Here is a 21,040-nt window from a genome sequence, read left to right as displayed (position 1 = left end):
TCCTGCTGAAATCGATTCAAAATCTGTGTGCAGTTTGTGGGCAGCCATTAGATCCCTCTCTGACCAGATTAGATCTGTTGGTCGATCTGGTGGCAATCGACCAGCATATGGCTGCCTTTACACTGAAGAGAGGAAAACCTCAGGATCCTATTGAGGCTTCCCTCCCTTGTCAGTAGCCTCCCATTGCAGAGCGCGCCCCCCGTCCACATCGGGCCGCACTATTCATGGCTATAGCCGCGGGATCCCGCCCGCTCATGCGTAGAGATGGGCTGAACTGTTCTGCTGGCTAATACTTTGCAGCGAACCAGCGGTATTCGAAATTCATGTTAAACATAATTTTTTTTTCAAAAAAATTTGCGTTCCTATTTTTCCTATAGACTTTAATTGCAGACGAGCAGCTGCCAACTTTAACGGTTCATAGCAAAGCCCCCTTTTGTGCTAGAAACACCAAATTTACATGGTATGTGGAGGGAGACAGTGGATACAAGAGAGAAAAAATCAAAATGATCTGATAGTTTTTGAGAACATTGATTTTAAAATTTCATAGGACAAATGGAAATCAAAAGTTTACTTTCTTAAAACAGAAAGAATGTGTAATAATTCAGGTTGGAGTGAGCCCCGAGATGTCTCCCAGTGCATCACTGCTGAATATATGCAAATTAACCATTGTTACCCTTAGAAGTTAAACACACCTCCAGAACTGCTGGAATGAAATGATGTGTCAGCTTGTTAATTTGTACGGAGCCATAACAATCCAACAGACTGTTTCGGATTGGTCAATTCTCATCAGTGCATGGCATGGATTCATTTGGCTCTATGCAGTAGGGCTTGTAACACCGAGAGGTACAGACTAACCAGCAAGCTCATGGTGACCCAGAACTCATTGGAGTGTGTAAGGGGCTACAATGGTCCTAAAAGCCCCCTTACTAAAATGCTAAGGAAAACAAAAGTTTGCTTTCTTAAAACAGAAAGAATTTGCGATAATTCAGGTTGGAGTGAGCTTCGAAATGTCTCCCAGTGCATCACTGCTGAATATATGCAAATTAACCATTGTTGCCCTTAGGCCTTAGAAAAAAAAGAATACATTTAAATGCGGTAAATGACAGATAATGGCTATCATTCATAAATTTGCTGGCGGTAAGGAGAACCCTGTGCGGGAGAATACCGCCGTCGGTAGTTTAGCCTTCTGGGTGGTCATTCATAAAAATTGTGCCTGGTGCGATAGCAGTGCGGAGGTTTTCTGGAGAATGGTGTCGGTAGGCTGTCGGTAGGCATGCGGAAACAGAAAAGCTGCCCGATTCCCTCCGTGCGCTGCTCTCTCTGCTGATGTGTGGGAGGTCCGTCCCATTCACTTACAAGTACTCCGCAAGCTTCCCGCTACATCCAGGGGATCGTTACTCCCCGTCCGCATACCGTTATGCGGTAATGTTTTTGAATGGACATTTTGCTACTTTTCTGGATAACTGCGTATCAACACCGCACAAGACGGTAAGTTATCACTCTGCACGGGAATGTCAGCTCCACATGCGGAAAGAGCCTTTATGAATGGCCATTTTGCAATGTGGTCGGTAAAGTCAGCGGTATTAGGCATTTCCGCATGCAGGAATGCTTTATGAATGATAGCCATTGTAGCAAACCTAACCGTAGCATAAATTTACATATATCAGAAGAAAGAGAAATTAATTTTATGATGGAGTTTCCATTAGTTTCCTGGAAACCCAGTGGAAGTGGCAACGCTTTGGCCAGGGATCGCTATACAGCCGCAGTATGGCTGTATAAAGATCCCTGCCAACTTTAACTATTTTTTGATTTTTTTGTTTTGTTTTAATGTTCAGAGTGTGGGAAATAAAAAAAAATGCAGGCTGGGATATCCAGAATGCGGAGCCCCGGCCGAGTGGGGCTTCACACCCTGTGCTATACCAGCTGGCATTGTCCACGGTATGGAGGGCAAGCCTTCGCCTTTCCCGGGTCTCCCCTACATCCCTTGTCCAATTCATGGACAAGGGGCTCTTTCCCACCTCCAGTGCCCCAGGGGGTGGGGGTTATCCATGCCCGGGGGATTCATTGTGGCATCTGGGAGTCCCCTTTAACCACTCTGTGACCGCCAGATGCCCGCCCCTTCTCCCAGGAGAAATGAGTATAGGGGTATGAACCCCCTTACCCATTTCCACAAAGGGTTAAATGAAATAAAACACAACAATGAAAAAAAGTTATTTAATATTCTTAATTAACCAGAAATACTAACCTGGACCTTTAAAAAAAAGTTACCGCGCAAATATCCCCGGAAATTTCCCAAACCAATATTCTCTAATCTTGCGATTTTCAATTACTTGTTGATTGAAGATCTCCATGCACCCTCACCACAGTCTATGGAGCTGGCTGCGAATAGCAGATTTGCGATTTTTTGCAGTAATATGTGTTTGAAATCCGCGAACCTAAAATTTGATATTTGGCCCATCACTACTCATGCGCAGCAGTTCGCAGCCCTCAGCTCTGGCTCACTGTGCACGTGTGAGCGGGTTCAGTCCGCTATTGTGCAGCCATGAATAAGGACGAGGAGCTGTGCGACCCCGATCTGATAAGCGACAATGCATTGTCATTAATCTTCTGGGGGGGGGGGGGACATTAGAATACGGATAGAAGCCTCAATAGGATCCTGTGTAACCAAGCTTCAGCTCCAGTATACTTTAATTTTAAAGGGGAACTGAAGAGAGAGGTATATGGAGGCTGCCATGTTTATTTCCTTTTAAGCAATACCAGTTGCCTGGCAGCCCTGCTGATCCTCTGCCTCTAATACTATTAGCCATAGCCCCTGAACAAGCATGCAGCAGATCAGGTGTTTCAGACTTTAAAGTCAGATCTGACAAGACTAGCTGCATGCTTGTTTCTGGTGTTATTCAGATACTACTGCAGAGAAATAGACCAGCAGGGCTGCCAGGCAACTGGTATTGATTAAAAGGAAATAAATATGGCAGCCTCTGTATACCTCTTACTTCAGTTTCCCTTTAAGTTTTGTTTTTAAAGAGTAACTGCCAGGCTGCAGAAGCTAATTTAAACCTCTATTCTCCTGTGTTAAACAGTTTAGAAGGAAGCCAAAAAGGCATTAGTGAAGATAAAAATCTCTCTTACCTTTGATGTGTGCTTATCAGAAAAGCTGTTAGACCCAAGCAGGACGCAAGCCGCATACTATACTGCAAAGCATTCTGGGGCCCTCCCCTCGGCTGCTAATGAGATGTTACAGCAGCTTGTAATCAGTCCAGCGCGTAGCACTGATAAATCTCCGGGCAGAGTACACTGCAGGAGTCAGCTATTGTTCCTAGCCACATGGCTAATTAATATTCACTGCACACTGTGTTATTCAGTACGAGCTTTTCTGTGATCAGGAAGCAGGCAGGACATGACGACACAATTGGCTTCATAGAAGACAGAAAAACATGGAACCTGCCATGAGCTGTCAGGAGCATCAATCTCTGCATATACTATATAAAAATTCTGTGAAGTACAAACGTGGACAGTGAAATGCATATGTAATGTAAGTACAGCCTATATTTAGCTACTGATATATGTGTTTATTTTCTCTGAGACCTTATACCTAACAGCTCCTCTTTAAGAATTTTACAATTCCAGTTAGGCCATGTTGTCTCCCAAAACCATCCACTTATACTCAACGACTGCTGGTACTGCTGGAAAATAAATGGCTTTCTCAAATAAAGTGGTTTAAGACTGCGTACACACGCAAGCCAATAATCCAGAAGCCTCCAATGTCCGACCCCTGCCAGGCTAGCGATCCACAAGCAGGAAATTTGGGTATCCAGCAGCTAATGGATGATATGGGCTTCCCAAAGACGCTATGCAAATATTGGCTATTAGGCGCCCAAAGCAGAAATGTGGGTGCACAATGATTATCGTTTTCAAACTTATAACGTTATAGGTTTTGTTTTTTAATTATTGCTTTGAAAATTAGAAAATTATCGTTTTTCACATTTTTAATGTTTTGCATTTACAAATTATTCATTTTTGAAAATTCTTGCTTTGCAATTTTGTGCCGACTTTGGTGGTTAATTGCAAGAGTCAAAAAAATTTTTTCCCAAAAAGACCTTGTAGTTTTTGAGAAAATAAAATTTAAAAATGCAAAGGAAAAATGTGTTTTAAAATGTTTTTAAACTGTCATTTTTCTGATTATAAAAATAATTTTTCTTCGCATTTTTAAAATTGTTTTTTTCAAAAACTACAAGATCTTTTTAAAAAGACTTGTGTACTCACTATTCTCCTTAACATATGTAGCAATTTTGGTGTCAATAGCATGTATGGGGGCTTTGCTATTCACTGCTAAAGTCGGCACAAAAATACATTTACGCAAAATGACGAATGATTATCCAAAAACCAATTGAATTTACAAATCATAATCATGTATAGGTGTAATTGTGAAAATGTACACGGAATTTTGTGTAATCGTAATTAGCTGATTAAATCATCACTATTTGCCAACGAGAAAGAGATGAGCTATCTTGAACTGCTTTCTGCAGTAAAAGTAAGCATATGTGCATGCAGGGAATGCTTTGAAATGCTTGCATATGTTCTTTTATGTACCTTAGAGTAGTTACTGAAATTTTAGTTTTGGGAGCATAATCCCCTTTTAAAAACCTTGTATAAAACTCACCTAGGGATGAGTACATTTGGACCCAAGCAACCCAGGAGTTAGGGACTTAAATGCATATGGTCCATGGTTGAGGGGTCCCTTTGGGGCATACACCAAATAAGGGCATCAGGAAAAAAGGGCGCGGGGTATACCCAAAATTTTAAAATATTGCCTATAATATTTTTTTATTAATTTCTCATCTTTATCAGAGATAAAATAATAAATATATCAAAATAACAATATTAAAAAAGGCAAAATATTGCCTATAACAGTGAAAACGAAAATAATATTTACAATTGTAATGAGCATAGTAAAACATTGGTAAACATTACCGATATTTTACTACAACTAAACCTAACCCTAACCCTAAAACCCCCCTTCCTGATGCCTAACCCTTAAACCCCCCCTTCCTGATGCCTAACCCTTAAACCCCCCTTCCTGATGCCTAACCCTAAAACTTCCCTTCCTGATGCCTAACCCTAACCCCCCCTTCCTGACGCCTAACCCTTAAACCCCCCTTCCTGATGCCTAACCCCCCTCCCCCCTTCCTGATGCCTAACCCCCCCTTCCTGATGCCTAACCCTAACCCCCCCTTCCTGACGCCTAACCCTTAAACCCCCCTTCCTGATGCCTAAACCCCCCCTCCCCTCTTCCTGATGCCTAACCCTAAATCCCCCTTCCTAACGATTGATACTAAAACCCTCTTTCTCCACTGAAAATAACATACGATGAACACAAAAAGCGATACATTTCTAAGACGATACATTTCAAAACAATAATTTACAAACTGATAATTGTCAAAACGAATTTCAAAGTGATAAAAAAAATGTAAAATAATAATTTACAAAATGCTAATTGTCAAAATGAATTTTAAAATGATATTTTTCAAAACACTAATTCTCAAAACAAAAACATTTTGCTTCAATGGCCAGGCGGCCGCTATTTATCGGGCACCCAAATCTCTTCTTTTGGGGTTAGTGAGAATCATAATCAGCAAATCACAATTACGCCTATACAAAAATTCCCGTTTGTTGATCTCAGCCCCCCAGCAATGATCCGCTGATTCTATGAGAAGCAGCGCGATCATTGTGAAGAAAAAAAAAAGTTTCTCAGCCTCCCTGAACTTCCTGCAAGCGTACTTCCTAATCTTGCAGGATGCATTTACAAAAAATTACTGTAGCCATCTTGTGGCCAAATAGTAAAACTACAGCCATAAGCATTTTTAATATACAAATACATTATTTTACATTATAAATGAACTTATTAACTCCCACACTCCCCAATTGTTACCAATTTGTAATAAAAAAAAAATTACAATTAAAAAAAAAAAAAGTTACCTTAGGGACTGGACTCTCAAAATATTTATATCAAGAGGGTATAACACTGTTACTTTATAAACTGCGGGCTTGTAATTAGGGATGGACGCAACACTGAAAAAAATTGCACCATTATTTCCAAATAAAATATTGGCGCCAAACATTGTGATAGGGACATAATTTAAACGGTTTTATAGCCGGGACAAATGGGCAAATACATTTATGGGTTTTAATTACAGTAGCATGCAATAATTTAAAAACTACAATGGCCGAAAACTGAAAAATAATGATTTTTTTTCTAATGTTTTCCTATTTTCCCATTAAAACACATTTAGAATACAATAATTCTTGGCATAATGTCCCACCTAAAGAAAGCCTAATTGGTGGCGAAAAAAAACAAGATATAGTTCATTTCATTGCGATAAGTAATGATAAAGTTATAGACGAATGAATGGAAGGAGCGCTGAAAGGTGAAAATTGCTCTGGTGGTCAGGGGGTGAAACCCCTCAGTGGTGAAGTGGTTAAAAAACATTTTTCTTTTCATTTTTAAAATCGATTTTCTCAAAAACTACAAGGTCTTTTTGAAAAATTTTTTTTTTCCACTATACCCACTATTCTTCTTAACATATATAGCAATTTCGGTAGCAGTAGCATGTATGGGGGCTTTGCTATTAACCGCCAAAGTCGGCATAAAAGTTCGTGAAATTGTGCAAAAATTATGTGAAATATTACTAACACATACGAAATTAATTATGATTAATTACGATTTTCAAAATTTCGCATTACGATATTGATGCGTAATTGCGTATTTCGTTGCAAAATTCGTTGCACCCAATAGCCGATATTTTGCATTAGTGCCTATTGGGGTGCCCAAATTTCCTGATTCTCCCCCGAACACGGCTGTTAGATTGCATTAGCACTTTATTTGGCCTGAGGAAGTGGGTGAGATCCCACGAAACGCGTTGCCTGTGCTTGTTAATAAATATTTTCTACTCTAAGTGAGTTGTCTTCTATGAGGTAAGCCCCATCAAGCTTTAGTTTTAAGTATGTTTTTAAACTTTTTAGACTTAATTGGACGCCTCTTTACCCCATTCTCCCCTTGGGTACATTGTCCTTTGCCTTTGTAAGACTGGGATCTGTGACTTGCAGTCATCACAGTGGCACACTCACAAAGGATCTTAGTAGTGATATAATGCGCATTACTCCGACATTGTTGCGCGCCGCGCGGCCGCCTCCATATTTGCATGTTTGGCGAAGGCTCAGCTCCGGGGATTGCTGCTAATTCTGTGTCTGCAAATGAGTGTATTTTGTTTCGAATAAACATGCTAATTTAAGAAGGAATCTAATTCCCGCTCCCGGAGATCCAGGCTGGTAGAGTGGGCGTCCCGTCAGCGGCGGAACACCTGGCCCCAGACTCGCACGCATTCATCGGATTCTGTCGCGGAGAACAATGCCGGATTGTGGCGGCGAGGAAACAATTCCCAGCTCGCGGAGGCCGTTTTTTCCCTCAGTGAGCCTCGCGATCCAGATCCATTGCATAATTTATGGCATAAAACAACCTCAAACAAACAAGCGTCTGCTGTTTGCAGAAAGGTCTAAATATAATGAACTGCATATAATATGCAGGAGACAGAAAACTAATATATAAGGTAGATGAATGAACTTTGGATCCCTCTGGGGACTCTTCAGAAAGGTCATTGAGATAATTGTTTTTTGCTGTTTTTTTTTCCCTTTTTGGCGCTACTGTTTACTACAAAAACTTTCCGATTTTACAACAAAAGGAACATGGAGGAATATGGAAGCTGCCCTTCAACGCTCCTTTAAAAGCCGTGTAAAAGTGGTCTGCTAGTCCCATACAAACAGAAACGGTCAATCTGGGTGCGAACGGCACCTGGGAAATTTGGGCTCCATCATAGGAGCTATGGGCCCTGGTGCAAGTTTTACATGGGGCTCCCCAATCGTTTTATACATAACAATTGATACGTCGCACCAAAACCTGCCAAGGAGTTCCACAGTGTAATGGGTGCAAGTAGGGGGATGCAAAACAGTTTGTTAATGATTACTTTAAACATCGATAGAAGTGATTATTAACAGCACAGGGCCGATAGAGAGCTAATTTTGTGATAGAGGGAGGGCCCCTCTGACCCAAGGGCCCCAATGCGGTCGCTACCTCTGCAACCCCTATTGCTACACCACTTCCCACATACATACACAGGCCTCACATAATAAACACAGGCCCCACATACATACACAGGCCTCACACATATACACAGGCCCCACATAATATACATAGGCTCACATACATACACAGGCCTCACATACATACACAGGCCTCACATAATAAACACAGGCCTCACATACATACACAGGCCTCACATAATAAACACAGGCCTCACATACATACACAGGCCTCACATACATACACAGGCCCCACATACATACACAGGCCTCACATACATACACAGGCCCCACATACATACACAGGCCCCACATACATACACAGGCCTCACATACATACACAGGCCCCACATACATACACAGGCCTCACATACATACACAGGCCTCACATACATACACAGGCCCTTACATACATACACAGGCCTCACATACATACACAGGCCCCACATACATACACAGGCCTCACATACATACACAGGCCCCACATACATACACAGGCCTCACCCTCACATACATACACAGGCCCCACATACATACACAGGCCTCACATACATACACAGGCCTCACATACATACACAGGCCTAACACATATACACAGGCACACATACATACACAGGCCTCACATACATACACAGGCCCCACATAATATTCACAGGCCCTTACATACATACACAGGCCTCACATACATACACAGGCCCCACATACATACACAGGCATCACATACATACACAGGCCCCACATACATACACAGGCCTCACCCTCACATACATACACAGGCCCCACATACATACACAGGCCCCACATACATACACAGGCCCCACATACATACACAGGCCTAACACATATACACAGGCACACATACATACACAGGCCTCACATACATACACAGGCCTCACATAACATACACAGGCCCCACATACATATACAGGCCTCACATACATACACAGGCCCCACATACATACACAGGCCCAACATACATACATAGGCCCAACATACATACACAGGCTCACATACATACACAGGCCCCACATACATACACAGGCCCCACATACATACACAGGCCTCACATACATACACAGGCCCCACATACATACACAGGCCTCACATACATACACAGGCCCCACATACATACACAGGCCCCACATACATACACAGGCCCCACATACATACATAGGCCAAACATACATACACAGGCTCACATACATACACAGACTCACATACATATACAGGCCCCACATACATACACAGGCCTCACATACATACATAGGCCCAACATACATACACAGGCCTCACATACATACACAGGCCCCACATACATACACAGGCCTCACATACATACACAGGCCCCACATAATATACACAGGCCCTTACATACATACACAGGCCTCACATAATATACACAGGCCTCACACATATACGCAGGCTCACATACATACACAGGCCTCACATACATACACAGACCCCACATACATACACAGGCCACACATACATACATAGGCCCAACATACATACACAGGCCTCACATACATACACAGGCCTCACATACATACACAGGCCTCACATACATACACAGGCCTAACATACATACACAGGCCTCACATACATACACAGGCCCCACATACATACACAGGCCTCACATACATACACAGGCCTCACATACATACACAGGCCTCACATACATACACAGGCCTCACATACATACACAGGCCCCACATACATACACAGGCCTCACATACATACACAGGCCCCACATAATATACACAGGCCCCACATACATACACAGGCCTCACATACATACACAGGCCACACATACATACATAGGCCCAACATACATACACAGGCCTCACATACATACACAGGCCTCACATACATACACAGACCCCACATACATACACAGACCTAACATACATACACAGGCCTCACATACATACACAGGCCCCACATAATATACACAGGCCCCACATACATACACAGACCTCACATACATACACAGGCCTCACATACATACACAGGCCTCACATACATACACAGGCCTCACATACATACACAGGCCCCACATACATACACAGGCCTCACATACATACACAGGCCCCACATAATATACACAGGCCCCACATACATACACAGGCCTCACATACATACACAGGCCACACATACATACATAGGCCCAACATACATACACAAGCCTCACATACATACACAGGCCTCACACATATACGCAGGCTCACATACATACACAGGCCTCACATACATACACAGACCCCACATACATTCACAGGCCACACATACATACATAGGCTTAACATACATACACAGGCCTCACATACATACATAGGCCCAACATACATACACAGGCCTCACATACATACACAGGCCCCACATACATACACAGGCCTCACATACATACACAGACCCCACATACATACACAGGCCACACATACATACATAGGCCCAACATACATACACAGGCCTCACATACATACACAGGCCCCACATACATATACACAGGCTCACATACATACACAGACTCACATACATATACAGGCCCATCATACATACACAGGCCCCACATACATACACAGGCCTCACATACTTACACAGGCCTCACATAATATACACAGGCCCCACATACATACACAGGCCCCACATACATACACAGGCCCCACATACATACACAGACCCCACATACATACACAGGCCATACATACATACATAGGCCCAACATACATACACAGGCCTCACATACATACACAGGCCTCACACATATACGCAGGCTCACATACATACACAGGCCTCACATACATACACAGACCCCACATACATTCACAGGCCACACATACATACATAGGCCCAACATACATACACAGGCCTCACATACATACACAGGCCCCACATACATACACAGGCCTCACATACATACACAGACCCCACATACATACACAGGCCACACATACATACATAGGCCCAACATACATACACAGGCCTCACATACATACACAGGCCCCACATACATATACACAGGCTCACATACATACACAGACTCACATACATATACAGGCCCATCATACATACACAGGCCCCACATACATACACAGGCCTCACATAATATACACAGGCCCATCATACATACACAGGCCCCACATACATACACAGGCCTCACATAATATACACAGGCCTCACATACATACACAGGCCCCACATACATACACAGGCCCCACACATATACACAGGCCTCACATACATACACAGGCCTCACATACATACACAGGCCTCACATACATACACAGGCCTCACATACATACACAAGCCTCACATACATACACAGGCCTCACATACATACACAGGCCCCACATACATACACAGGCCTCACATACATACACAGGCCTCACATACATACACAGGCCTCACATACATACACAGGCCTCACATACATACACAGGCCTCACATACATACACAAGCCTCACATACATACACAGGCCCCACATAATATACACAGGCCTCACATACATACACAGGCCCCCACATACATACACAGGCTCACATACATACACAGGCTCACATACATACACAGGCTCACATACATACACAGGCCCCCACATACATACACAGGCCTCACATACATACACAGGCCTCATATACATACACAGGCCTCACATACATACACAGGCCTCACATACATACACAGGCCTCACATACATACACAGGCCTCACATACATACAGAGGCCTCACATACATACACAGGCCTCACATACATACACAGGCCTCACATACATACACAGGCCCCACATACATACACAGGCCTCACATACATACAGAGGCCTCACATACATACACAGGCCTCACATACATACACAGGCCTCACATACATACACAAGCCTCACATACATACACAGGCCACACATACATACACAGGCCCACATACATACACAGGCCCCACATACATACACAGGCCTCACATACATACACAAGCCTCACATACATACACAGGCCTCACATACATACACAGGCCTCACATACATACACAGGCCTCACATACATACACAGGCCTCACATACATACACAGGCCTCACATACATACACAGGCCTCACATACATACACAGGCCTCACATACATACACAGGCCTCACATACATACACAGGCCTCATATACATACACAGGCCTCACATACATACACAGGCTTCACATACATACACAGGCCTCACATACATACACAGGCCTCACATACATACACAGGCCTCACACATATACACAGGCCTCACATACATACACAGGCCTCACATACATACAGAGGCCTCACATACATACACAGGCCTCACATACATACGCAGGCCCCACATACATACACAGGCCTCACATACATACACAGGCCTCACATACATACACAGGCCCCACATACATACACAGGCCTCACATACATACACAGGCCCCACATACATACACAGGCCTCACATACATACACAGGCCTCACATACATACACAGGCCCCACATACATACACAGGCCTCACATACATACAGAGGCCTCACATACATACACAGGCCCCACATACATACACAGGCCTCACATACATACAGAGGCCTCACATACATACACAGGCCTCACATACATACACAGGCCTCACATACATACACAGGCCTCACATACATACACAGGCCTCACATACATACACAGGCCTCACATACATACACAGGCCCCACATACATACACAGGCCTCACATACATACAGAGGCCTCACATACATACACAGGCCTCACATACATACACAGGCCTCACATACATACACAAGCCTCACATACATACACAGGCCACACATACATACACAGGCCCACATACATACACAGGCCCCACATACATACACAGGCCTCACATAAATACACAAGCCTCACATACATACACAGGCCTCACATACATACACAGGCCTCACATACATACACAGGCCTCACATAAATACACAAGCCTCACATACATACACAGGCCTCACATACATACACAGGCCTCACATACATACACAGGCCTCACATACATACACAGGCCCCACAAACATACACAGGCCTCACATACATACACAGGCCTCACATACATACACAGGCCTCACATACATACAGGCTCACATACATACACAGGCCCCACATACATACACAGGCCCCACACATATACACAGGCTCACATACATACACAGGCCTCACATACATACACAGGCCCCACATACATACACAGGCCCCACATACATACACAGACTCACATACATATACAGGCCTCGCATACATACACAGGCCTCACATACATACACAGGCCTCACATACATACACAGGCCTCACATAATATACACAGGCCCCACATACATACACAGGCCTCACATACATACACAGGCCTCATATACATACACAGGCCTCACATATATACACAGGCCCCACATACATACACAGGCCTCACATACATACACAGGCCACACATACATACACAAGCCTCACATACATACACAGGCCTCACATACATACACAGGCCTCACATACATACACAGGCCTCACATACATACACAGGCCCACATACATACACAGGCCCCACATACATACACAGGCCCCACATACATACACAGGCCCCACATACATACACAGACTCACATACATATACAGGCCTCGCATACATACACAGGCCTCACATACATACACAGGGCCCACATACATACACAGACTCACATACATATACAGGCCTCGCATACATACACAGGCCTCACATACATACACAGGCCTCGCATACATACACAGGCCTCACATACATACACAGGCCTCACATACATACACAGGCCTCACATAATATACACAGGCCCCACATACATACACAGGCCTCACATACATACACAGGCCTCATATACATACACAGGCCTCACATACATACACAGGCCCCACATACATACACAGGCCTCACATACATACACAGGCCACACATACATACACAAGCCTCACATACATACACAGGCCTCACATACATACACAGGCCTCACATACATACACAGGCCTCACATACATACACAGGCCCACATACATACACAGGCCCCACATACATACACAGGCCCCACATACATACACAGGCCCCACATACATACACAGGCCTCACATACATACACAGGCCTCACATAATATACACAGGCCTCACACATATACACAGGCTCACATACATACACAGGCCCCACATACATACACAGGCCTCACATACATACACAGGCCCACATACATACACAGGCCCCACATACATACACAGGCCCCACATACATACACAGGCCCCACATACATACACAGGCCTCACATACATACACAGGCCTCACATACATACACAAGCCTCACATACATACACAGGCCTCACATACATACACAGGCCTCACATACATACACAAGCCTCACATACATACACAGGCCTCACATACATACACAGGCCTCACATACATACACAGGCCTCACATACATACACAGGCCACACATACATACACAAGCCTCACATACATACATAGGCCTTACATACATACACAGGCCTCACATACATACACAGGCCTCACATACATACACAGGCCCACATACATACACAGGCCCCACATAAATACACAGGCCCCACATACATACACAGGCCCCACATACATACACAGGCCTCACATACATACACAGGCCTCACATACATACACAGGCACCACATACATACACAGGCCTCACATACATACACAGGCCTCACATACATACACAGGCCTCACATACATACACAGGCCTCACATACATACACAGGCCTCACATACATACACAGGCCTCACATACGTACACAGGCCCACATACATACACAGGCCCCACATACATACACAGGCCCCACATACATACACAGGCCCCACATACATACACAGGCCTCACATACATACACAGGCCTCACGTACATACACAGGCCCAACATACATACACAGGCCTCACATACATACACAGGCCCCACATACATACACAGGCCCCACATACATACACAGGCCTCACATACATACAGAGGCCTCACATACATACACATGCCTCACATACAAACACAGGCCCCACATACATACACAGGCCTCACATACATACACAGGCCCCACATACATACACAGGCCTCACGTACATACACAGGCCCAACATACATACACAGGCCTCACATACATACACAGGCCCCACATACATACACAGGCCCCACATACATACACAGGCCTCACATACATACAGAGGCCTCACATACATACACAGGCCTCACATACATACACAGGCCTCACATACATACACAGGTCTCACATACATACACAGGCCTCACATACATACACAGGCCCCACATACATACACAGGCCTCACATACATACAGAGGCCTCACATACATACACATGCCTCACATATATACACAGGCCCCACATACATACAGAGGCCTCACATACATACACAGGCCTCACATACATACACAGGCCTCACATACATACACAGGTCTCACATACATACACAGGCCTCACATACATACACAGGCCCCACATACATACACAGACCCCACATACATACACAGAACCAACATACATACACAGGCCCCACATACATACACAGGCCTCATATACATACACAGGCCCCACATACATACAGAGGCCTCACATACATACACAGGCCTCACATACATACACAGGCCTCACATACATACACAGGTCTCACATACATACACAGGCCTCACATACATACACAGGCCCCACATACATACACAGACCCCACATACATACACAGAACCAACATACATACACAGGTCTCACATACATACACAGGCCTCATATACATACACAGGCACCACATACATACACAGGCCCCACACATATACACAGGCTCACATACATACACAGGCCTCACATACATACACAGGCCTCACATACATACACAGACTCACATACATACACAGGCCCCACATACATACACAGGCCTCACATACATACACAGGCCTCACATACATACACAGGCCTCACATACATACACAGGCCTCACATACATACACAGACTCACATACATACACAGGCCCCACATACATACACAGGCCCCACATACATACACAGGCCTCACATACATACACAGGCCTCACATACATACACAGGCCTCACATACATACAGAGGCCTCACATACATACACAGGCCTCACATACATACAGAGGCCTCACATACATACACATGCCTCACATACATACACAGGCCCCACATACATACACAGGCCTCACATACATACACAGGCCCCACATACATACAGAGGCCTCACATACATACACAGGCCTCACATACATACACAGGCCTCACATACATACACAGGCCTCACATACATACACAGGCCTCACATACATACAGAGGCCTCACATACATACACAGGCCTCACATACATACACAGGCCTCACATACATACACAAGCCTCACATACATACACAGGCCACACATACATACACAGGCCCACATACATACACAGGCCCCACATACATACACAGGCCTCACATAAATACACAAGCCTCACATACATACACAGGCCTCACATACATACACAGGCCTCACATACATACACAGGCCTCACATAAATACACAAGCCTCACATACATACACAGGCCTCACATACATACACAGGCCTCACATACATACACAGGCCTCACATACATACACAGGCCCCACAAACATACACAGGCCTCACATACATACACAGGCCTCACATACATACACAGGCCTCACATACATACAGGCTCACATACATACACAGGCCCCACATACATACACAGGCCCCACACATATACACAGGCTCACATACATACACAGGCCTCACATACATACACAGGCCCCACATACATACACAGGCCCCACATACATACACAGACTCACATACATATACAGGCCTCGCATACATACACAGGCCTCACATACATACACAGGCCTCACATACATACACAGGCCTCACATAATATACACAGGCCCCACATACATACACAGGCCTCACATACATACACAGGCCTCATATACATACACAGGCCTCACATATATACACAGGCCCCACATACATACACAGGCCTCACATACATACACAGGCCACACATACATACACAAGCCTCACATACATACACAGGCCTCACATACATACACAGGCCTCACATACATACACAGGCCTCACATACATACACAGGCCCACATACATACACAGGCCCCACATACATACACAGGCCCCACATACATACACAGGCCCCACATACATACACAGACTCACATACATATACAGGCCTCGCATACATACACAGGCCTCACATACATACACAGGGCCCACATACATACACAGACTCACATACATATACAGGCCTCGCATACATACACAGGCCTCACATACATACACAGGCCTCGCATACATACACAGGCCTCACATACATACACAGGCCTCACATACATACACAGGCCTCACATAATATACACAGGCCCCACATACATACACAGGCCTCACATACATACACAGGCCTCATATACATACACAGGCCTCACATACATACACAGGCCCCACATACATACACAGGCCTCACATACATACACAGGGCCCACATACATACACAGACTCACATACATATACAGGCCTCGCATACATACACAGGCCTCACATACATACACAGGCCTCGCATACATACACAGGCCTCACATACATACACAGGCCTCACATACATACACAGGCCTCACATAATATACACAGGCCCCACATACATACACAGGCCTCACATACATACACAGGCCTCATATACATACACAGGCCTCACATACATACACAGGCCCCACATACATACACAGGCCTCACATACATACACAGGCCACACATACATACACAAGCCTCACATACATACACAGGCCTCACATACATACACAGGCCTCACATACATACACAGGCCTCACATACATACACAGGCCCACATACATACACAGGCCCCACATACATACACAGGCCCCACATACATACACAGGCCCCACATACATACACAGGCCTCACATACATACACAGGCCTCACATAATATACACAGGCCTCACACATATACACAGGCTCACATACATACACAGGCCCCACATACATACACAGGCCTCACATACATACACAGGCCCACATACATACACAGGCCCCACATACATACACAGGCCCCACATACATACACAGGCCCCACATACATACACAGGCCTCACATACATACACAGGCCTCACATACATACACAAGCCTCACATACATACACAGGCCTCACATACATACACAGGCCTCACATACATACACAAGCCTCACATACATACACAGGCCTCACATACATACACAGGCCTCACATACATACACAGGCCTCACATACATACACAGGCCACACATACATACACAAGCCTCACATACATACATAGGCCTTACATACATACACAGGCCTCACATACATACACAAACCTCACATACATACACAGGCCCACATACATACACAGGCCCCACATAAATACACAGGCCCCACATACATACACAGGCCCCACATACATACACAGGCCTCACATACATACACAGGCCTCACATACATACACAGGCACCACATACATACACAGGCCTCACATACATACACAGGCCTCACATACATACACAGGCCTCACATACATACACAGGCCTCACATACATACACAGGCCTCACATACATACACAGGCCTCACATACGTACACAGGCCCACATACATACACAGGCCCCACATACATACACAGGCCCCACATACATACACAGGCCCCACATACATACACAGGCCTCACATACATACACAGGCCTCACGTACATACACAGGCCCAACATACATACACAGGCCTCACATACATACACAGGCCCCACATACATACACAGGCCCCACATACATACACAGGCCTCACATACATACAGAGGCCTCACATACATACACATGCCTCACATACAAACACAGGCCCCACATACATACACAGGCCTCACATACATACACAGGCCCCACATACATACACAGGCCTCACGTACATACACAGGCCCAACATACATACACAGGCCTCACATACATACACAGGCCCCACATACATACACAGGCCCCACATACATACACAGGCCTCACATACATACAGAGGCCTCACATACATACACAGGCCTCACATACATACACAGGCCTCACATACATACACAGGTCTCACATACATACACAGGCCTCACATACATACACAGGCCCCACATACATACACAGGCCTCACATACATACAGAGGCCTCACATACATACACATGCCTCACATATATACACAGGCCCCACATACATACAGAGGCCTCACATACATACACAGGCCTCACATACATACACAGGCCTCACATACATACACAGGTCTCACATACATACACAGGCCTCACATACATACACAGGCCCCACATACATACACAGACCCCACATACATACACAGAACCAACATACATACACAGGCCCCACATACATACACAGGCCTCATATACATACACAGGCCCCACATACATACAGAGGCCTCACATACATACACAGGCCTCACATACATACACAGGCCTCACATACATACACAGGTCTCACATACATACACAGGCCTCACATACATACACAGGCCCCACATACATACACAGACCCCACATACATACACAGAACCAACATACATACACAGGTCTCACATACATACACAGGCCTCATATACATACACAGGCACCACATACATACACAGGCCCCACACATATACACAGGCTCACATACATACACAGGCCTCACATACATACACAGGCCTCACATACATACACAGACTCACATACATACACAGGCCCCACATACATACACAGGCCTCACATACATACACAGGCCTCACATACATACACAGGCCTCACATACATACACAGGCCTCACATACATACACAGACTCACATACATACACAGGCCCCACATACATACACAGGCCCCACATACATACACAGGCCTCACATACATACACAGGCCTCACATACATACACAGGCCTCACATACATACAGAGGCCTCACATACATACACAGGCCTCACATACATACAGAGGCCTCACATACATACACATGCCTCACATACATACACAGGCCCCACATACATACACAGGCCTCACATACATACACAGGCCCCACATACATACAGAGGCCTCACATACATACACAGGCCTCACATACATACACAGGCCTCACATACATACACAGGTCTCACATACATACACAGGCCCCACATAATATACACAGGCCTCACATAATATACACAGGCCTCACATACATACACAGGCCCCACATACATACACAGGCCTCACATACATACAGAGGCCTCACATACATACACAGGCCTCACATACATACACAGGCCCCACATACATACACAGGCCTCACATACATACAGAGGCCTCACATACATACACAGGCCCCACATACATACACAGGCCTCACATACATACACAGGCCTCACATACATACACAGACCCCACATACATACACAGAACCAACATACATACACAGGCCCCACATACATACACAGGCCTCACATACATACACAGGCCCCACATACATACACAGGCCTCACATACATACAGAGGCCTCACATACATACACAGGCCTCACATACATACACAGGCCCCACATACATACACAGGCCTCACATACATACAGAGGCCTCACATACATACACAGGCCTCACATACATACACAGGCCTCACATACATACACAGGTCTCACATACATACACAGGCCTCACATACATACACAGGCCCCACATACATACACAGGCCTCACATACATACAGAGGCCTCACATACATACACATGCCTCACATACATACAGGCTCACATACATACACAGGCCCCACATACATACACAGGCCCCACACATATACAC

Source organism: Hyperolius riggenbachi, chromosome 8 (assembly GCF_040937935.1).
Source record: "Hyperolius riggenbachi isolate aHypRig1 chromosome 8, aHypRig1.pri, whole genome shotgun sequence".
Taxonomy (NCBI): Eukaryota; Metazoa; Chordata; class Amphibia; order Anura; family Hyperoliidae; genus Hyperolius; species Hyperolius riggenbachi.
This window is presented reverse-complemented; position numbering follows the sequence as displayed.